General features: G+C 47.2%; 1 protein-coding gene and 1 long non-coding RNA gene across 8 annotated transcripts in view; both read right to left on the bottom strand.

Moving 5' to 3' along the window:
- The window catches only part of LDB1 (LIM domain binding 1), a 260,494-nt gene that overhangs the window by 114,977 nt on the left and 122,155 nt on the right, over window positions 1-23,362 (bottom strand). The window lies entirely within an intron of this gene.
- LOC143930964 (uncharacterized) lies at window positions 2,853-4,082 on the bottom strand. Its single transcript, XR_013262861.1, has 3 exons — window positions 3,558-4,082; window positions 3,087-3,467; window positions 2,853-2,942 (listed from the first exon to the last, which is right to left on the bottom strand). It is a non-coding gene; the product is annotated as an uncharacterized LOC143930964 (long non-coding RNA).

The raw sequence follows: 23,362 nt of genomic DNA, 5'->3' as shown, positions 1-23,362 counted from the left end.
GCACTGGATGACCTGGCCCCATCACTGGATGACCTGGTCCCGGCACTGGATGACCTGGTCCCGGCACTGGATGACCTGGTCCCGGCACTGGATGACCCGGTCCCGGCACTGGATGCAGTGGAGGAGTGAACGTAGCCATCCTCAGCCTGGCATGTTCCTGGCTGATTACCGGGTGAAGATAAAGGAGTAACAATGTAACAATTGGCGTGAAGCGGACATCGGCCGGGGCAGCCCATGCATCTATCTCCCTACACCGGTAATCCTCGCAGAATAAAACTGTCACAGTCGGCCGCCCAGGACCGGGAACTCGAATCCCCACCAAACCGCCGAAAACAATTTACCAAACGAGAGGCGGAATGATTTGCGCTAATTACGCGCCTGATTCTGTCAGTAACGCGTTTGATAAATCTCCGTTTTTAATTCCTAACACAAAAGGCCGGCTTGTAGGAAGAATAACGATCCCTTAATGCAGGAAATAAATAGCCGCGCTGATTTAATGCTTCATTTCCCCGCCTGATATAAAACGCACAAAGCGATACAACGGAACGACAAGCCAGTGATTCCAATAATGGGCCGCGGCGCGGTGAGGAAACATTGCCGGGTGAGTGGCGGGGAGGCCGCAACCTGTGACCGAACGCTTATTTATTTATTTTTTTACTAATATCTACACTGGAAGCTCCTTTTATTGTATCGATTTTCATCGCCCCCCATCGCGCGCACTCGGGGAATTCGTTACATTCGCCCTTTTTTACGGCTTCCAGTAACGTTCGATGTACCGAGATTTGATGGAAAGAGCATTAAGCCTGAAACAACAGCTTGAAAATAAAATTGCTTCCCCCCTCCCCCCCCCCCAAACTCCCTAAATTGTTATTCAGATGTAGGAAGACGCGCCTCGTAAAATAACGGGGCTGATGGCAACATTTACATGCTGAACGCCAGAAAAGACACGAATGAAGGCAATTGATACGTCGCTGCTTTGTAAGTACCTAAGTGGAATCAGCCTCCTGTGGTCCATGTACAGCAGGGCTGGTGTGGTGAGCGGAAGAAGCAGTTTCATGTGTTAAAAAAAACACGCTGATAGGAGGAGTGAGCAGAGGGAGGGCCTGTCCCGGAAGAGGGAGGGCCGCCTGTCCCGACACAGGTTGGGGGTGCGTCCGGAATCACCTGGAGTCAGAGAAAGAGAATGAATGATGACGGCTAGAAGACTGAGGACATCTAGCAGCAGAGAAAAAAAAAAGGGGGGGGGGGGTTATCTCTGGACTGAAGGTGATAATGCAGAAAAGGCTATTTTTTTTTTAAAATATCTATACACATTTTTTTTTCTGATTTTGCACTGGAGTTGCGCTTTACTCCTTTTTACCGCCACCACCGTAAACCTTACAGCTGTGACAGCGGGCGACTCTACACACACTGTAGTGTGGGCAAACCAACTGACTGACCGGTGCCAGTGATCTGGAGGCTGCTCAGCTGTCTGGTCGCTTCCACACACCCTGTAAATGCTGCCCTCCCCCCCCCCCCCCCCCATATGCACCCCTGCCATGTTTTCTGGGCTCTGCTTGCCCGTTGGCAAGAAATACATCACTGATTTGTGAGTGCCTAAATGTGACCCGTTAGCAGCTTCCTGTGGTGCATGTACAGCAGGGCTTGGAATGTACCCCATCAACAACAAACACCCACCTGCAGAAATAGACCCCCCCCCCCCACAAGAAAATACCTCCACAGCAACAATAGAGCCCTACTACGAAATATCCTCCCCAGCAACAATAGACCCCCCCCCCACAAGAAAATACCTCCCCAGCAACAATAGAGCCCTGCAACAAAATATTCTCCCCAGCAACAATAGACCCCCCCCACAAGAAAATACCTCCCCAGCAACAATAGACCCCCCCCCCACAAGAAAATACCTCCCAGCAACAATAGAGCCCTGCAACAAAATATTCTCCCCAGCAACAATAGACCCCCCCCCCCACAAGAAAATACCTCCACAGCAACAATAGAGCCCTACTACGAAATATCCTCCCCAGCAACAATAGACCCCCCCCCACAAGAAAATACCTCCCCAGCAACAATAGAGCCCTACTACAAAATATCCTCCCCAGCAACAATAGACCCCCCCCACAAGAAAATACCTCCCCAGCAACAATAGAACCCCCCACAAGGAAAATACCTCCCCAGCAACAATAGAGCCCTGCAACAAAATATTCTCCCCAGCAACAATAGACCCCCCCCCCACAAGAAAATACCTCCACAGCAACAATAGAGCCCTACTACGAAATATCCTCCCCAGCAACAATAGACCCCCCCCCCCACAAGAAAATACCTCCACAGCAACAATAGAGCCCTACTACAAAATATCCTCCCAGCAACAATAGACCCCCCCCCACAAGAAAATACCTCCCAGCAACAATAGAACCCCCCACAAGAAAATACCTCCCCAGCAACAATAGAGCCCTGCAACAAAATATTCTCCCCAGCCACAATAGATCCGCCCAGCAACAATAGACCCCCCCCCCACAAGAAAATACCTCCCAGCAACAGAGCCCTGCTACGAAATATCCTCCCCAGCAACAATAGATCCACCCAGCAACAATGACCCCCCACAAGAAAATACCTCCCCAGCAACAATAGAGCCCTGCAAATAAATATCTTTCCCAGCAACAATAGACCCCCCACAAGAATATACCTCCCCAGCAACAATAGAGCCCTGCAACAAAATATTCTCCCCAGCAACAATAGATCCACCGAGCAACAATAGACCCCCCACAAGAAAATACCTCCCCAGCAAAAATAGAGCCTTGCAAAGAAATATCCTCCCCAGCAACAATAGACCCCCCCCCCCCCAAAGAAAATACCTCCCCAGCAACAATAGAGCCCTGCTACGAAATATCCTCCACAGCAACAATAGATCCACCCAGCAACAATAGACCCCCACAAGAAAATACCTCCCCAGCAACAATAGATCCACCCAGCAACATTGACCTCCACAAGAAAATACCTCCCCAGCAACAAACGAGCCCTGCAACTAAATATCCTCCCCAGCAACAACAGATCCACCCAGCAACAATAGACCCCCCACAAGAAAATACCTCCCCAGCAACAATAGATCCACTCAGCAACAATAGATCCCCCACAAGAAAATACCTCCCCAGCAACAATAGAGCCCCGCAACAAAATATTCTCCCCAGCCACAATAGATCCACCCAGCAACAAGAGACCCCCACAAAAAAATACCTCCCCAGCAACAATAGAGCCCTGCAAAGAAATATCCTCCCCAGCAACAACAGATCCATCCAGCAACAATAGACCCCCCACAAGAAAATACCTCCCCAGCAACAATAGAGCCCCGCAACAAAATATCCTCCCCAGCAACAACAGATCCACCCAGCAACAATAGACCCCCCACAAGAAAATACCTCCCCAGCAACAATAGATCCACTCAGCAACAATAGACCCCCACAAGAAAATACCTCCTAGCAACAATATAGCCCTGCTACGAAATATCCTCCCCAGCCACAATAGATCCACCCAGCAACAATAGATCCACCTCAAGAAAATACCTCCCCAGCAGCAATAGAGCCCTGCTACAAAATATCTTCCCCAGCAACAAAAGATCCACCCAGCAACAATAGACCCCCACAAGAAAATACCTCCCCAGCAACAGTAGAGCCCTGCAACGAAAATTCTTCCCCAGCCACAATAGATCCACTCAGCAACAGTAGACCCCCACAGATGACAATAGATCTCCTAGCAGCCAGCATCAATAGATCCCTACCTCAACAGTAGATCCCTCCCAGCTACAACTGACCCCCCCCCAGCATCAGCAACATTAAACCCTCCAGGCAAAAAATAGACTCCTCTCCCGATATAATAGACCCCCCCACAACAAAAAATACTCTCCAGCAACAGTAGATCCCGCAACAGCTGACCCCCACCAGCAACAATAGATTCACCACAGCAACCATAGATCTACCCCAGGAACAACATACCCCCCTCAGCAACAATAGATCTAGCAGACAGCATCAATTGACCCCTCCCAGCTACTACTGACCCCTCAGCATCAGCAACAATAACCCCCCCCCCCCCCCCCCAGGCAAACAATAAACCCCTGTCCCAAAATAATAGACCCCCAGAACAAAATACTAACCAGCAACAGTAGACCCCTGCAACATCAGAACCCCACCAGCAACAATAGATCCACCCCAGCAACCATAGAGCTACCCCAGCAACAACATACCCCATCAGCAACAATAGATCTCCTAGCAGACAGCATCAACTGAACCCTCCCTCAACAGTAGATCCCTCCCAGCTACAACTGACCTCTCAGCATCAGCAACAATAACCCCCCCCTTCCCCGGCAAACACTAACCCCCTCTCCCAAAATAATAGACCCTCCACAACTAAATACTCTCCAGCAACAATAGACCCCTGCATCAACAGACCCCCACCAGCAACGATAGATCCACCCCAGCAACAATAGATCTACCCCAGCAACAACATACCCCCATCAGCAACAATAGATTCCCTAGCAGACAGCATCAATAAACCCCTCCCTCATCAGTAGATCCCTCCCAGCTGCAACTGACCTCCCCCCCAGCATCAGCAACAATAGAACCCCCAGGAAAACAACAGACCCCTGCCCTGCAATCCTAGATCCCCACAAAATACCTCCCCTGCAACAAAATATTCTCCCCAGCCACAATAGATCCACAAAGCAACAGTAGACCCCCACCAATGACAATAGATCTACTAGAAGCCAGCATCAATAGATCCCTACCTCAACAGTAGATCCCTCCCAGCTACAACTGACCCCCCAGCATCAGCAACAATAACCCCCCCCCCCCCCCGACAAACAATAGACCCCTCTCCCAAAATAATAGACCCCCTACAACAAAATACTCAACAAAATACTCAAAAAACATACCCCCATCAGCAACAATAGATCCCCTAGCAGACAGCATCAATCAACCCATCCCTCATCAGTAGATCCCTCCCAGCTGCAACAGACCCCCCCAGCATCAGCAACAATAGACCCCCCCCCCCCCGGCAAACAACAGAACTCTGCCCTGAAATCATAGACCCCCACAACATAATACCCCAGCCTAGCAACAGTAGACTACTGCAGCAAAAGATCCCCACCAGCAATAATAGATCCACCCCAGCAGCAATAGATCTAAACCAGCAATAACAGTGTAAGCAGGGCAATCTTAGAAGAAAACCTGCTAGAGCCTGCAAAGACTTGAGACCGGGGCGGAGGCTCACCTTCCAGCAGGACAACGACCCGAAACATCCAGCCAGAGCTACAATGGAATGGTTTACATCAAAGCACATTCATGTGTTAGAATGACCCAGTCACAGTCCAGACCTAAATCCAATTGAGAATCTGTGGCAAGACTTGAAAATTGCTGATCACAGACGCTCTCCATCCAATCTGACAGAGCTTGAGATATTTTGCAGAGAAGAAGAATGGGCAGAATTGTCCCTCTCTAGATGTGCAAATCGGGTAGAGACATCCCCAAAAAGACTTGCAGCTGTAATTGCAGAGAAAGGGGGTTCTACAAAGTATTGACTCCGGGGGGCGCCATACAAATGCCCCTCCCCCACACTTTTCACATATTTGCTTGTAACAAATGTTGAAAACCATTTATCATTTTCCTTCCACTTCACAATTATGTGTCACTTTGTGTTGGTCCATCACATAAAATCCCAATAAAATAAATTTATGTTTTTGGTTGTAAAATGACAGAATGTGGGAAATTTCAAGGGGTGTGAATACTTTTTCACGGCACTGTACTCGGTGTAACATCATCTTTCACATTTTAATCAAAACATTCGATCAGTTATGAACTGAGTACAGAACGGTAAAATCTCGGCTCGGTTATTCTTGTGATTTGTATTGTGTTGGGGAGATTTTCTGTCACTTCCTGTCCTGAAGACACTTTAGGAGTCGAGAAGAAATCTCTCCATAATGAGGGAAGATCCGGCGGTAGTTGTCACCAGGAGAACACATAAGAAGATTTCACGGGAATTCCTGTTTTGGTGACAACTGCTAAAGTTTTGGATATGGAAAGAGTCTGTACTGATGGTGGGGGAGTGAAGGATATGAGAGTACAGTATCTATATATCAGTATATATATATATATATATATATATATATATATATATATATATATATATATATACACACACAGTATCTCACAAAAGTAAGTACACCCCTCACATTTCTGTAAATATTTTCTTCTATCTTTTCATGTGACAACACTGAAGAAATGACACTTGTCTACAATGTAAAGTAGTGAGTGTACAGCTTGTATAACAGTGTAAATTTGCTGTCCCCTCAAAATAACTCAACACACAGCCATTAATGTCTAAACCTCTGGCAACAAAAGTGAGTACACCCGTACGGGAAAATGTCCAAATTGAGTCCAATTAGCCATTTTCCCTCCCCGGTGTCATGTGACTCGTTAGTGTTACAAGGTCTCAGGTGTGAATGGGGAGCAGGTGTGTTAAATTTGGTGTTATCGCTCGCACTCTCTCATACTGGTCACTGGAAGTTCAACATGGCACCTCATGGCAAAGAACTCTCTGAGGATCTGAGAAAAAGAATTGTTGCTCTACATAAAGATGGTCTAGGCCAGTGATGGCGAACCTTGGCACTCCAGATGTTTTAGAACTACATTTCCCATGATGCTCAACTACACTGAAGAGTGCATGAGCATCATGGGAAATGTAGTTCCAAAACATCAGGGGTGCCAAGGTTCGCCATCACTGGTCTAGGCTATAAGAAGATTGCCAAGACCCTGAAACTGAGCTGCAGCACGGTGGCCAAGACCATACAGCGGTATAACAGGACAGGTTCCACTCAGAACAGGCCTCGCCATGAGCGACCAAAGAAGTTGAGGTCACGTGCTCAGCGTCATATCCAGAGGTTGTCTTTGGGAAATAGACTTATGAGTGCTGCCAGCATTGCTGCAGAGGTTGTAGGGGTGGGGGGTCAGCCTGTCAGTGCTCAGACCATACGCCGCACACTGCATCAAACTGGTCTGCATGGGTGTCTTCCCACAATGAAGCCTCTTCTAAAAATGATGTACAAGAAATCCCGCAAACAGTTTGCTGAAGACAAGCAGACTAAGGACATGGATTACTGGAACCATGTCCTGTGGTCTGATGAGACCAAGATAAACTTATTTGGTGTCAGATGGTGAGAAGCGTGTGTGGGGGCAACCAGGTGAGGAGGACAAAGACAAGTGTGTCTTGTCTACAGTCAAGCATGGTGGTGGGAGAGTCATGGTCTGGAGCTGCATGACTGCTGCCGGCACTGGGGGGGCTACAGATCATTGAGGGAACCATGAATGCCAACATGCACTGTGACATACTGAAGCAGAGCATGATCCCCTCCCTTCAGAGACTGGGCCGCAGGGCAGTATTCCAACATGATAACCACCCCAAACACACCTCCAAGACCACCACTGCCTTGCTATAGAAGCTGAGGGTGAAGGTGATGGACTGGCCAAGCATGTCTCCAGACCTAAACCCTATTGATCATGTGTGGGACATCCTCAAAGGAAGGTGGAGGAGCGCAAGGTCTCCAACATCCACCAGCTCCGTGATGTCATCATGGAGGAGGGGAAGAGGACTCCAGTGCCAACCTGTGATGCCCAAGAGGGTTAAGGCAGTGCTGGAAAATAATGGTGGCCACACAAAATATTGACACTTTGGGCCCAACTTGGACATTTTCACACCTGAGACCTTGTAACACTAACGAGTCACATGACACCAGGGAGAGAAAATGGCCAATGGTGCCCAATTTGGACATTTTCACTTAGGGGTGTACTGACTTTTGTTGCCAGCGGTTTAGACATTAATGGGCTGTGTGTTGAGTTATTTTGAGGGGACAGGAAATGTACACTGTTATACAAGCTGTACACTCACTACTTCACATTGTAGCCAAGTGTCATTTCTTCAGTGTTGTCACATGAAAAGGGAGAAGAAAATATTTACACAAATGCGAGGGGTGTACTTACTTTTTGTGAGATACTGTGTATATATATATACACACACACACATACACAGTATATATGAAAAATAGAAGAAAATAGAAAACGGGTTTATTATCTTAGTACAATTTGAAAATGTATTTTGCAGCCAATCGCATTCATTTCTTAGTAACGACAAACGTATTATATTTTCTATATGTATGATTGAATTATATTTATTCTATCATTTGCAGTATTTTTACAATCCTAATCATTTATATGAAAACACTGAATCAAAAAAACCTTTTTTTGCAAACACCATCTATGACCGACCTCTAGGGGGCAGCCTTGTCCTCCATATCACACTCCTTGTGTAGAATTATGCGCCTAAATATTTTTCTGCTTTGATACATTGTTTATCAGCGTTCAGTATTGTGATCTACAAGTTACTTTGAGGTTTAGCACATTTTCTTTTATCAGTGGCTGTTCAACTGTAAGGTTAAAGCGGAACTCCACCCTAAAGTGGAGCTTCCGCTCATTGGAACCCTCCCCCCCCCCCTCCGGCGCCACAATTGGCACCTTTCAGGGGGGAGGGGGGGGTGCAGATACCTGTATAGTACAGGTATTTGCACCCACTTCCAGCATAGATCTCCGCAGAATCTGCAGATATTTACGCCACTTCCTGCGGGTCCCCCGCTGTCTGCTGGGAAACACACGGGTCCCAGAGACAGCGGGGACCATCCTTATTGCGCAGCGCGACTCGCGCATGCGCAGTAGGGAACCGGGAAGTGAAGCCGCAAGGCTCCACTTCCTGATTCCCATACCCAAGATGGCGGCGGCAGCACCCGAGAGCCAACCGAGAGATCGGCTTCGGGTGCCCACATCGCGGGCGCGCTGGGCGGGTAAGTGTCACTATTTTAAAAGTCAGCAGCTGCAGTATTTGTAGCTGCTGACTTAAAAAAAAATAAAAAAAAAAAAAAAAGGCGGAACTCCCGCTTTAAGTTCCCATTTGTGTGGGCGCGAAAGCGCGCGTAAAATCGCACGCCTTTGGCACCCGCATGCAAAATGCGCTGCTTTAAGAAAACGCGTTGTGCTGCCATTAAATCCTATTGGCATCCACACTCAGTGTAAAATGCGGTGAAGCTTCCTGCTCACGGAAACGCACCACGCGGTTTCCACGCAGCTGGACTGTAATCACTTTGCAAGTTTAAATCAGTATTTTTTACTAGAAAATTACTTATAACCCCCCAAACATTATACTTTTTTTTTTAGGAACCCTATGGAATATAATGGCGATCGTTCCTTTTATTATTATTTTTTTTTTTTTGTTACACGATATTTGCGCAGCGGTTTTGCAAACACAAATAAAAAAAAATTAAAAATACACATTAACCACTTACAGACAGGAAGATTTACCCCCTTGCTGACCATGGAAGTTTTTGCGATACGGCACTGAGTCGCTTTAAGTGACAATTGCGCAATCTTGCGACGCTGTACCCAAACAAAATGTATGTAATTTTTTTTTCCCCTTAAATAGAGATTTCTTTTGGTGGTATTTGATCACCTCTACGTTTTATTTTATTTTTTTTTGTTTATAGTGGCAAAAAAAAAAAAACTGACAATTTTGAAAAAAAAAACAATATATTTTTACTTTTGCTATAACAAATATCCTCAAAAAAAAAAAAATATATATATATATATATTTCTTCCTCGGTTTAGACCAATGTGTATTCTTCTACATATTTATGGCAAAAAAAATCGCAATAAGCGTATATTATTTGGTTTGCCCATAAGTTATAGCGTCTACAAAATAAGGGATTTATTTATGGCATATTTTTTTTTTTTTTAATAGTAATGGCGGAGATCAGTGATTTTTTTTTTTAGCAGGACTGCGACATTGCGGCAGACAGATTGGACACTTTTTTGGGACCATTGACATTCATACAGCGATCAGAGCTAAAAAAAATAAAAAATCCCACTGATTACTGTATAAATGTCACTGGCAGGGAAGGGGTTAACACTAGGGGGCGATCAAGGGGTTAAATGTCCCCTAGGGAGGTGTTTATAACTGTGGGGGGAGGGGACTGAGTGGGAGTATAGAAAGATCGCTGTTCCTGATCACTAGGAACAGCAGTCCTTCTCTATTTCCCTGATAGAACGGGGATCTGACTGTTTACATTGACAGATCCTGTTCTGGCTCTTTGTGGAGCGATCGCCGGTTGCCGGTGGACATCTTGGCCGGCAGCCATGCGCATTGGTGCCGCGGGCGAAGGGGTTAACACTAGGGGGCGATCAAGGGGTTTCCTCTCCTAATCCAGCTCTCACCACCATTACAGATTCCCCTGTACAGATCCCCCATCTCCCCCTCCCCCCCAGTACAGAATCACCCCCTTCCTTTTAGTAAAGATTTCCTTTCACGGGCAGCACTCACCACCAGTGCAGATCCCCTCTCCACAGTACAGCTCTGTCCCCACCCCCCAGTACAGCACAGGCTCACGTGATTGGTGTAGATGCCTCCCTTGCTCTGAAGTGGGTGCCCCAATGTGGCTGTCAGCACTAGCTGCTGCACTACGGATGCTCTGGGGAGAGTTTGGACCCCCCTATCCCCCTCCTTATCTTCGCCCCAGCCCTTACCTCCTGTTCTGGTGTAACTTAAATTTGACTTTCTGCTTCAGAGAACGTGATCACCACTCTCCAAGACCGATAGAGAGGGTGAATCTCCCTGCTGGGGACACACACAGAAATAAATACCTAACAGAGCTTCTAACCCTTCCTCACCCAGTTGGCTGGAGTTATGGTAGAGGAGAACTCCAATAAGCCAATATCTGTTGCCTTGCTGTTATCATTTTGGAAAGTCTTCAACCTGTTTAATTTGTGATGTCCCTATGCATGCTTGTAGCCTCCTTGTGTGGCCACTCCTCCACCGCATGTCATGATCTGGCCTATGTGTGTTGGCGAGTGACAAGACAAAGAGGGTTGGACTGACATAAAGAGGTGTACTCAGGGCTTTTTTTCTTTGAGAACAGTTGCAGGAACTTCCCCTTTTTGAGTTACCCCTTGTCTCCGCCCCCTACCCACCTCCGATCACTGTCCCTTGGTTCCACCCCCTACCCACCTCCGAGCACCGTCCCGTGGTTCCATCCCCTACCCACCCCCTCGGAGCACCATCCCTTGGTTCCACCCCCTACCCACTTCCGAGCACTGTCCCTTGGTTCCACCCCCTACCCACCTCCAAGCACCGTCCCTTGGTTCCACCCAGCTACCGACTTCTGAGCACCGTCCCTTGGTTACACCCCTTACCCACCTCTGAGCACCGTCCCTTGGTTCCACCCCCTACCCCCCTCCGAGCACCGTCCCTTGGTTCCACCCCCTACCCACCTCCGAGCACCGTCCCTTGGTTCCACCCCCTACCCACCTCCGAGCACCGTCCATTGGTTCCACCCCTACCCACCTCTGAGCACTGTCCCTTGGTTCCACCCCCTACCCCCCTCCGAGCACCGTCCCTTAGTTCCACTACTACCCACCTCCAAGCACCGTCCCTTGGTTCCACCCCCTACCCACCTCTGAGCACCGTCCCTTGGTTCCACCCCCTACCCACCTCTGAGCATCGTCCCTTGGTTCCACCCCCTACCCACCTCTAAGCACCGTCCCTTGGTTCCACCCCTTACCCACCTCCAAGCACCGTCCCTTGGTTCCACCCCTACCCCCCTCCGAGCACCGTCCCTGGGTTCCACCCCCTACCCCCCTCCGAGCACCGTCCCTTGGTTCCACCCCCTACCCACCTCCGAGCACCGTCTATTGGTTCCACCCCCTACCCACCTCCGAGCACCATCCCTTGGCTCCACCCCCTACCCACCTCCCAGCACCGTCCCTTGGTTCCACCCCCTACCCACCTCTGAGCACCGTTCCTTGGTTCCACCCCCTACCCACCTCCGAGCACCGTCCCTTGGTTCCACCCCCTACCCACCTCTGAGCACCGTCCCTTGGTCCCACCCCCTACCCACTTCCGTGCACAGCCCCTTGGTTCCACCCCCTAACCACTTCTGAGCACCATCCCTTGGTTCCTCCCTACCCACCTCCGAGCACCGTCCCTTTTCTAGAACACAGAACTAAGTAACATTTGTGGTACTAAGTAATTTATATGGAATTTGTTAATAACAAGAAAGTAAGTAAAATAGATCCCACGCAGCCAACAATAGACCCCCCAGCAACCATAGATCTCAACAGCAACAATGGACCACCCACAACAAATTAACCCCCCCAGCAAAAATACACCCAGCAGCAACAACGGACAGCATTACATTACACCACAGACAGCATTAATAGACCCTCCAGCAGCCAGCTAGAGAATAGACTGCTCCCTCAACAGTAGATCCCTCCCAGCAACTGACCCCCGCAGCAATATAAGACCCACCCCCCAAAAAAATAGATCCCATCCAGAAACATTAGGTTCCCGAGCAGCAAAAATAGAACAATAGACCTCCCCAGCAACAATAACACCCCCCCCCCCCACAAAAATAGATTTCCCTTCAGCAATAATAGATCCCCCAGCAACCAGCATTAATGGACACTGTAGCCCAACCCATTACACCTTGTCACTACATACATTCAGTGCTGGAGGTGCTGGAACTACGTTTTGCCCGTGTTCCCTCTGAAAAAAAAGCCCTGGGTGTACTAAAAAAAATTCTAATCATTTGCATCGCTTCCCATCTAGCAAAACTGCTGGTGCAATCATACTGTGCAAATTTGGGCAAAATCTAATGTTCTCTTTCTAGTTTCTCTACAGATCAAATGTTATTTATTCAGTAAAAAAAAATAGTTTGGGAAAATATTGCATTATGCCCACTAGATGGAGCTGAAGATCAAATGAAAACTTAGACCCACGTAGTGGCCATACTGCAATATGTTCCCAAACCCCTCTATTTCTTTTTATTTCTTTTTTTTATGAATGACTAACCTTCGATCTGTACTGGACATGGAAGGAGAACATTCGATTTTGCCCCTTCAGCCCAGAGTGGAGCAGTTTCACTGGTTACAAATAGTTCTGTGATTTGGGCGATGTTGGGGCTGCATGTTGATTGCTCTCCCATTGTAAGGAGAGGAAGCAAGGCTGCCATACTTCACAGTGGTTATATTTAGTGATTTCGGCATTACTTCATTGAAATAAGAACCCGCCATTCCAATTACTCGGAACACTCCAAACAAGCTGTGAAATGTCAGGAAACTGATTAACTTGCAGACCTTTTCTTTGTTTAGTCGAACAAGTCCGCCTGTAATTGGTGCTGTCAGACAATAGCTGGAGGATTCAAGTCTGGGCGGGTATTGTCATCCAGCTACAAAATATACTCAATAAAAACTTAAATGAGAACTCCAGGATAAGGAAATAATGTCTAAACCTATCCGTCATGTTTATTCGTCTCCAATCTCCATTTGTTCGGTTCCATTGTAGCTAGTATAATGGGGTGAAGCTTAATTAGACTGGATATGAAAGCATTAAGACCACTTAATGGCGCTGACGATACCAGGGAATAGGTTTTTATTTCCTATAACCCTTAGCTCACTCTAGTGGCCAAAATGCATTGTTTCCTCAAACTATTTTATATATATATGTGTGTGTGTGTGTGTATACACACATAATGAATCGTATTGTTTGACCCCACTCGAGCATACGGCTTCCTTCCAGCTTGGAGTTAAAGCACAAGGCGGCTGATAAGGCAATACAGCCGGCCCTCCTGTAGTGGGCCCGGGCCCCATTAGTTTAAAAGGGGGCTTGCTGAGCAGAAGGGCTGGCTGTACTGTCTTCTTGCAGACACCCCGATCCTCTTCTGCCTCCCCCTGCAGTGCTGCGAGCTTCTCCTCCTCTCCCTCCCTCTGGATGCACTGCAGGGGGATTGGTTCTAGCACATGCACCCCTTCCATCTGCTGTCTGGCCCCCCTCTGTGTGCCCCTTTCCCCTGCAACGCTACCGGCTTCCCCCTTCTTTTCTCCCGGTGGAAGCTGCTGTGGGCACACAGGGGGGATATCATTTACTGGCCCCTTCCTTTTCTGAATGAACACCATGATCAATTGGTACCAATCACTCCTGTGTTCATTCATCACTGAAGCATAGTGAACTGTGTTTACTATGCTTCGGTTTGTGAATGAGCAGGAAGCCTCAGAGCGCTTCCTATTCATTCATCTGTGCAGCTGAGACTGTAGAGAAAAGGACCTCAGTCACTTTTGGCCGGGGGGGCTTCTCACATAGGCTGTATGGGGCTCCCCGTGATTTTTAACAGCAGCCCCCTGTTGAAGCAGACAAAAGAAGGTGAACCTATTACATTGCGGAATGATTGCTGACAACCCCCATCATGTTTGTGCACCCCCGCCCACGTGTTTTTTTTTTTTTTTAACTTTATACATTCTATTTTAGCACTGACGTCATAGGTGGGTGCAATTTGGCCTCCATCCAGTAGGTGGTGCTGTGCCACTATGAAGATGGCGGTAAATCTTGAGAAGGAAATTCCTTGAGAGATTACAGAGCTGTCATAGAGGTTGCAGCTGTCTGATTGGACACTGCAATATCTGATGATCTCTCTGGCAGCCATCTTGGTGTGGAAGTCTATAAATAAGGGTGCCTGCGCTATGCGGGTGTGGCTGGAGAGAGTGCAAAAATCCCAATTAGTCAGGGAGAGTTATCAGCATAGGGTGAGATTCCTAACTGAATAGGGTCAGTGCAGGATCATCTCTTGATCTCCACAGACGTTCCAATACCGAGATCTGTGATTGGGGATCTCTTTAGTTGTATAGGGTGTCACCACTATTTACTACAGTTCACTACCCCTCCAATGGAAGGCGTCCTCTGGAAACAGATTAAGCCTGGAATACTGCCACTCTGAAATTCTGTACCGTTGTTGAGTAATCTGCTGCTGCAACACTGTGCCGTTGCTGAGTAATATGCTGCTACAACACTGTGCCGTTGCTGAGTAATATGCTGCTACAACACTGTGCCGTTGCTGAGTAATATGCTGCTACAACACTGTGCCGTTGCTGAGTAATATGCTGCTGCAACACTGTGCCGTTGCTGAGTAATATGCTGCTACAACACTGTGCCGTTGCTGAGTAATATGCTGCTGAAACACTGTGCCGTTGCTGAGTAATATGCTACTGCAACACTGTGCCGTTGCTGAGTAATATGCTGCTACAACACTGTGCCGTTGCTGAGTAATATGCTGCTGCAACACTGTGCCGTTGCTGAGTAATATGCTGCTACAACACTGTGCCGTTGCTGAGTAATATGCTGCTACAACACTGTTCTTTAGTAAAAATAAAAAAGGAAAACTCCCATGTACAGAAGTATCACAGCCTTTGCCATGATACTCAAAATTGAGCTCAGGTCCATCCTGTTTCCACTGATCATCCTTGAGATGTTTCTACAACTTGATTGGAGTCCACCTGTGGTAACCTCAGTTGATTGGACATGATTTGGAAAGGCACACACCTGTCTATAGAAGGTCCCGCGGGTAACAGTGCATGTCAGAGCACAAACCAAGCCATGAAGTCCAAGGAATTGTCTGTAGACCTCCGAGACAGGATCGTATGGAGGTACAGATTTGGGGAAGGGTACAGAAACACTTATACAGCACTGAAAGTCCCAATGAGCACAGTGGCCTCCATCATCCATAAATGGAAGAAGTTTTGGAACTACCAGGACTCTTCCTTGAGCGGGCCACCCGGCCCAACTGAGCGATCAGAGAAGAAGGGCCTTAGTCGGGGAGGTGACCAAGAACCCGATGGTCACTCTGACAGAGCTCCAGTGTTTCTCTGTGGAGAGAGAAGAACCTTCCAGAAGAACAAACAACTTTGCATCACTCCACCAATTAGGCCTGTATGGTAGAGTGGGCAGACGGAAGCCACTCCTCAGTAAATGGCACATGACCGCCACGCCTGGAGTTTGCCAAGAGGACTCTCAAACCATAAGAAAAAAAATTCTCTGGTCTGATGAAACAACGATTGAACTCTTTGGCCTGAATGGCGTCATGTCTGGAGGAAACCAGGCACCGCTCATCACCTGGCCAATACCATCCCTACAGTGAAGCATGGTGGTGGCCCCATCTTGCTGTGGGGATGTTTTTCTGCGTCAGGAACTGGGAGACTAGTCAGGATGGAGGGAAAGATGAATGCAGCAATGTACAGAGACATCCTTGATGAAAACCTGCTCCACAGCACTCTGGACCTCAGACTGGGGCAAAGGTTCATCTTCCAACAAGACAACGACCCTAAACACACAGCCAAGATAACAAAGGAGTGGCTACAGGACAACTCTGTGAATGTCCTTGAGTGGCCCAGCCAGAGCCCGGACTTGAACCCAATTGAACCTCTCTGGAAAGATCTGAAAATGGCTGAGCACCGACCCTCCTCATCCAACCTGATGGAGCTTGAGAGGTCCTGAAAAGAAGAATGGAAGAAACTGCCCAAAAATAGGTGTGCCGAGCTTGTAGCATCATACCCAAGACTTGAGGCTGTAATTGGTGCCAAAGGAGGTTCACCAAAGTATTGAGAAAAGGCTGTGATACTTATGTACATGGGAGGAGCCTGTGATAATTATGTACATGGGAGGAACCTGTGATACTTGTGTACATGGGAGGAGCCTGTGATACTTGTGTACATGGGAGGAGCCTGCGATACTTGTGTACATGGGAGGAGCCTGCGATACTTGTGTACATGGGAGGAGCCTGCGATACTTGTGTACATGGGAGGAGCCTGTGATACTTGTGTACATGGGAGGAGCCTGTGATACTTGTGTACATGGGAGGAGCCTGTGATACTTGTGTACATGGGAGGAGCCTGCGATACTTGTGTACATGGGAGGAGCCTGCGATACTTGTGTACATGGGTGGAGCCTGCGATACTTGTGTACATGGGAGGAGCCTGTGATACTTGTGTACATGGGAGGAGCCGCGATACTTGTGTACATGGGAGGAGCCTGTGATACTTGTGTACATGGGAGGAGCCTGTGATACTTGTGTACATGGGAGGAGCCTTTGATACTTGTGTACATGGGAGGAGCCTGTGATACTTGTGTACATGGGAGGAGCCTGTGATACTTGTGTACATGGGAGGAGCCTGTGATACTTGTGTACATTGGAGGAGCCTGCCACAGACTTTATTATAGAACACGTGTAAGGAAACTTGAAAACTTGTAGAATGCTCGTGTGGTACCAGTATCTTGCAGCCGGTCCGGCGTTACCGCACAAGCTTGGATTCGCTTAGGTCCTTCAGCTTTACCAGGCTCTTGTTGAGAAGCCAACCCTTGCGTGGCCTTCTCCCGAAGAGTCCTCCCCTGCCTCCCCTGGATAACTTCGAAGTTGCTGGGCCTCTCCACAACTTGAGATGGCACCGGACCACCTCTGAATCCTTCCTTTAGTTTCCTCGCCTCCGGCTAGCCAGAAGTAAAGTCGGGTGGATCCGCACCCCAGGCCATAGGCGTCCTGGGGGCTGGTCAGGAGGACCAAGACCATGCAGTCAGAACATACTCCTAGACCGGAACCCCCAAAACACGTGACATCCGCATCTTAAGTACCCTCTCCCAGAAGGCACAGCAAGAGTGACACTCCCATTGGGCTGGCTTAGAGAGAAAGTAACCTTAAAGCACTCAACCAGACTGTGGTTCCATGCGTGCCAGAAGTGACAGTGCCCTCCATGGCCAGGCAGAACACCTTTTAGTCTAGTCAGACTGATGCTGAGGTCAAAATTTGGAGCAATCAAACCCAAACCAAACTGTGGTTTAGATTTAACATTCATTTTCGAAAACACAGGAGCCGGCGCTACATTTACGTAGGAGGAGTCTGTGATACTTGTGTACATGGGAGGAGCCTGTGATACTTGTGTACATGGGAGGAGCCTGTGATACTTGTGTACATGGGAGGAGCCTGTGATACTTGTGTACATGGGAGGAGCCTGTGATACTTATGTACGTGGGAGGAGCCTGTGATGCTTCTGTACATGGGAGGAGTCTGTGATGCTTCTGTACATGGGAGGAGTCTGTGATGCTTCTGTACATGGGAGGAGTCTGTGATGCTTCTGTGCATGGGAGGAGTCTGTGATGCTTCTGTGCATGGGAGGAGTCTGTGATGCTTCTGTGCATGGGGGGAGTCTGTGATGCTTATGTACATGGGAGGAGCCTGTGATGCTTATGTACATAGGAGGAGCCTGTGATACTTATGTACATGGGAGGAGCCTGTGATACTTATGTACATGGGAGGAGTCTGTGATACTGGTGTACATGGGAGGAGCCTGTGATACTGGTGTACATGGGGGGAGCCTGTGATACATGTGTACATGGGAGGAGCCTGTGATACGTGTGTACATGGGAGGAGCCTGTGATACTTATGTACATGGGAGGAGCCTGTAATACTTATTTACATGGGAGGAGCCTGTAATACTTATGTACATGGGAGGAGCCTGTGATGCTTATGTACATGGGAGGAGCCTGTGATGCTTCTGTACATGGGGGGAGCCTGTGATACTTATGTACATGGGAGGAGTCTGTGATACTTATGTACATGGGAGGAGTCTGTGATACTTATGTACATGGGAGGAGTCTGTGATGCTTATGTACATGGGAGGAGTCTGTGATACTTCTGTACATGGGAGGAGTCTGTGATGCTTATGTACATGGGAGGAGTCTGTGATGCTTATGTACATGGGGGGAGCCTGTGATACTTCTGTACATGGGGGGAGCCTGTGATACTTATGTACACGGGAGGAGTCTGTGATACTTCTGAACATGGGAGGAGCCTGTGATACTTCTGTACATGGGAGGAGCCTATGATACTTCTGTACATGGGAGGAGCCTGTGATACTTCTGTACATGGGAGGAGCCTGTGATACTTCTGTACATGGGAGGAGCCTATGATACTTCTGTACATGGGAGGAGCCTGTGATACTTCTGTACATGGGTGGAGCCTGTGATACTTCTGTACATGGGAGGAGCCTGTGATACTTCTGTACATGGGAGGAGCCTGTGATACTTCTGTACATGGGAGGAGCCTGTGATACTTCTGTACATGGGAGGAGCCTGTGATACTTATGTACATGGGAGGAGCCTGTGATACTTCTGTACATGGAATTGTTTTATTTTTAATAAATTTGCTAAGATTTCAAACAAACTTCTTTCACGTTGTCATTATGGGGGATTGTTTGTAGAATTTTAAAGAAAATAATGATTTTCCATTCCAATGAAAGGATCCATTTTGGAATAAGGCTGTAACATAACAAAATGTGGAAAAAAGTGAAGCTATGTGAATACTTTTCGGATGCACTGTATCTAAAACCTTAAAAAGGATTTAAAAAAAAAATAAATAAAAAAAAAGGTTTCCCTTTAAATCCTCCTAATTGAAGTAATTGCTCTCATCTGCTCCTCCAGACGGCCAATGATAAATTAATCTGTCAATAGGCAGCCAGTGGATCGAAGGTTGAGAGGACACCGGACTGGTTTTTGTGACCAGTCACATTTCAGCATTCATCCTGTAACCCCCTCAATGTCACAAAATATTTTTTCTTTATTTATTACGGGTACTTATATATTGGTTTTGTTTCCCGATTTGATAAAACGCACAAGCTTTTGCAGCGGTTTCCCCGGCCCATGAGTTCTATGGATGGCCGGCATCCATCTACCTCAGACAGACGGATTTGTGTCAGAACGGCTTTCCTTTTCAGCTGAAAGCCTGCAGAACAAAAGACAGATTGCAGCCTTTTCACTCCGCGTCACTCAGCTCCCCCCCCCCCCGCCGCTTTATAAAATGGGGCACAGGTTCATTTTTAAGTGTCTTCATGCTGTCACATGCGGCATACATGTGCATGAACGAGAAGCTCAACCTTGACTGCGCTCATTGTGGCTGGTCGGGGAATTCGCGATCACTAACACAAAAAACACACACAAAGACTCTACACAAACAGATCCATATGCTGCGCCTGTGCTGTCTGTAGACAGTCTGCTCTGAAGAATTCCTTTAGACACAAATATACTGTGTGCATACTAAGCATAGTGTCCGAGCCTAAGGCACAATTTCCACCAAAAATATTAAGATGAAAAAAAAAGGCCATTAAAAGATAAAATAACACAACCAGCTTTTGCTGCAATATTCAACTCCAATTCAGAGATTTCCCCCGCAGTACTTTTTTCTGCCACTAGATGTCCTCAGTCATTCAACTCTCTACCTCTAAGTTAGTGGTCTCTAAACTGTGGCCCATAGGCTGGATATGGCTCTTCACTTGCCTTTACCTGGCTCTTGGGGGACTATTCCTCCCACTGACACCAATGATGGGGCACTATTCCTTCTACTGATACCAATGATGGGACACTATTCCTTCTACTGACACCAATAATGGGGCACTATTCTTCCCACTGTCACCAATGATGGGGCACTATTCCTCCCACTGACACCAATGATGGGACACTATTCCTCCCACTGATACCAATGATGGGGCACTATTCCTCCCACTGATATCAATGATGGGGTACTATTCCTCCCACTGACACCAATGATGGGACACTATTCCTCCCACTGATACCAATGATGGGGCACTATTCCTCCCACTGATATCAATGATGGGGCACTATTACTCCCACTGACACCAATGATGGGACACTATTCCTTCCACTGATACAAAAGATGGGACACTATTCCTTCCACTGATACAAAAGATGGGACACTATTCCTTCCACTGATACCAATTATGGGGCACTATTCCTCAAACGGATACCAATGATGGTGCACTAATCCTCTTACTGACACCAATGATGAGGCACTTGGACATGAAATATAGAATTGGGGGTTATCCACTGACACACCACTAGGCTTCTCAGTAGATACCACAGAGCTTTCACATTCTTTGACATGAATGCTCGGCACCTGTGAATGTATCTCCAGTCAGTGATCACATACATTGTATGCAATGTAACATTGGCTTATCTCTTTGTATGTTCTTTTATTATACCCTGAGAATTTGTCTATAAAAACGCAATATATATATATATATATATATATATATATATATATATATATATATATATGTATATATGTATATATATATATATATATATATATATATATATATATATAAAATGTTTGGGCGTTCCGAGTAATTTTCTAGCACAAAAATTATGATAGCCGGAATTGGCCTGGATGGCAAGGGATTAAACCACCATTAAATCCTCAAGTACTGTGTGCTGTGCAGGCAGGCCCCCGCATCCAGCCAACCAATGACGTCATCGGTTGCTAAGGACTTGTGGGGTGCCCGCACGGCTTACTGGGACCATTGGCTACAAGTGTTTTCTGGGAACTGAGGGTGCCACTCTTCTGCCTGGCTGTGCAAGCTGTGCATGTTTGTAAGCATTGCACGTTGTGAGAGATAGACCGGTGTTCAGGCATAGCGACCGTCCATCGGATAGTGTCCGCCCCATACTGCGCAGGCGCAGCGCTTGCTCAGTACTGAGCAGAAGGAGATTCGGAAAATCTCCGAATATGAGCGGCGCCTGCGCTGTGAGTGGAGGTGCTAGCCCCACCATCCAAGTGGACATAGGGCTGCAAATATTAGAGGGCCGCTCGCCACGCTTCGGGCACGGCCTCGCTGCGCTCGGCTCTTTTTATTCCACCTCTACAGTGGTGTGAAAAAGTGTTTGCCCTCTTCCTCATTTCCTGTTCCTTTGCATGTTTGTCACATTTAAGTGTTTCGGAACATCAAACCAATTTAAACAATAGTCAAGGACAACACAAGTAAACACAAAATGCAATTTGTAAATGAAGGTGTTTATTATTAAAGGTGAAAAAAAATCCAAACCATCATGGCCCTGTGTGAAAAAGTGATTGCCCCCTAAACCTAATAACTGGTTGGGCCACCCTTAGCAGCAACAACTGCAACCAAGCGTTTGCGATAACGTGCAATGAGGCTTTTACAGCGTCCTGGAGGAATTTTGGCCCACTCATCTTTGCAGAATTGTCCTAATTCAGTTACATTAGAGGGTTTTCGAGCATGAACGGCCTTTTTAAGGTCATACCACAACATCTCAATAGGATTCAGGTCAGGACTTTGGCTAGGCCACTCCAAAGTCTTCATTTTGTTTTTCTTCAGCCATTCGGTGGTGGACTTGCTGGTGTGTTTAGGATCATTGTCCTGCTGCAGAACCCAAGTTCGTTTCAGCTTGAGTACACGAACAGATGGTCGGACATTCTCCTTCAGGATCTCTTGGTAGAGAGCAGAATTCATAGTTCCTTTTATCACGGCAAGTCTTCCAGGTCCTGAAGCAGCAAAACAGCCCCAGACCATCACACTACCACCACCATATTTTACTGTTGGTATAATGTTCTTTTTATGAAATGCAGTGTTCCTTCTACGCCAGATATACTTGGACACACACCTTCCAAAGAGTTCCACTTTTGTCTCATCGGTCCACAGAATGTTGTCCCAAAAGTCTTGGGGATCATCAAGATGTGTTGTGGAGAAATTGAGACGAGCTTTGATGTTCTTTTTGCTCAGCAGTGGTTTTCTCCTTGGAACTCTGCCATGCAGGCCATTTTTGCCCAGTCTTTTCCTGATGGTGGAGGCATGAACGCTGACCTTAACTGAGGAAAGTGAGGCCTGCAGTTCCTTGGACGTTGTTGTGGGGTCTTTTGTGACCTCTTGGATGAGTCGTCGCCGCGCTCTTGGGGTAATTTTGGGCGGCCAGCCACTCCTGGGAAGGTTCACCACTGTTCCATGTCTTCGCCATTTGTGGATAATGGCTCTCACTGTGGTTCGCTGGATACCCAAAGCTTTGGAAATGGCTTTATAACCCTTTCCAGACTGATAGATCTCAATTACTTTCTTTCTCAATTGTTCTTGAATTTCTTTGGGTCTCGGCATGATGTGTAGCTTTTAAGGATCTTCTGGTGGACCTTACTGTGTCAAGCAGCTCCTATTTAAGTGATGCCTTGATTGTGAACAGGTGTGGCAATAATCAGGCCTGGGTGGGGCTAGAGAAATTGAACTCAGGTGTGGACAACCACAGTTATAGTATGTTTTAACAAGGGGGGCAATCACTTTTTCACACAGGGCCATGATGGTTTGGATTTTTTTTCACCTTTAATAATAAACACCTTCATTTACAAATTGCATTTTGTGTTTACTTGTGTTGTCCTTGACTATTGTTTAAATTGGTTTGATGTTCCGAAACACTTAAGTGTGACAAACATGCAAAGGAACAGGAAATGAGGAAGGGGGCAAACACTTTTTCACACCACTGTATGTCCACTTGGATGGTGGGGATAGAACCTGGACTCACGACGCAGGCGTCGTTCATCTTCGGCTATTTTCAGAATCTGTGTGTCCTGTCAGTACACAGCGGACACTATAAGATGGGGGACACAATG

This window comes from Lithobates pipiens, unplaced genomic scaffold (genome assembly GCF_037356315.1).
Source record: "Lithobates pipiens isolate NorthernLeopardFrog02 unplaced genomic scaffold, aLitPip1_a1.2 Scaffold_25, whole genome shotgun sequence".
Classification (NCBI taxonomy): Eukaryota; Metazoa; Chordata; class Amphibia; order Anura; family Ranidae; genus Lithobates; species Lithobates pipiens.
Note: the sequence above shows the minus strand (reverse complement) of the source record. Positions and strands in the feature narration are given on the sequence as shown.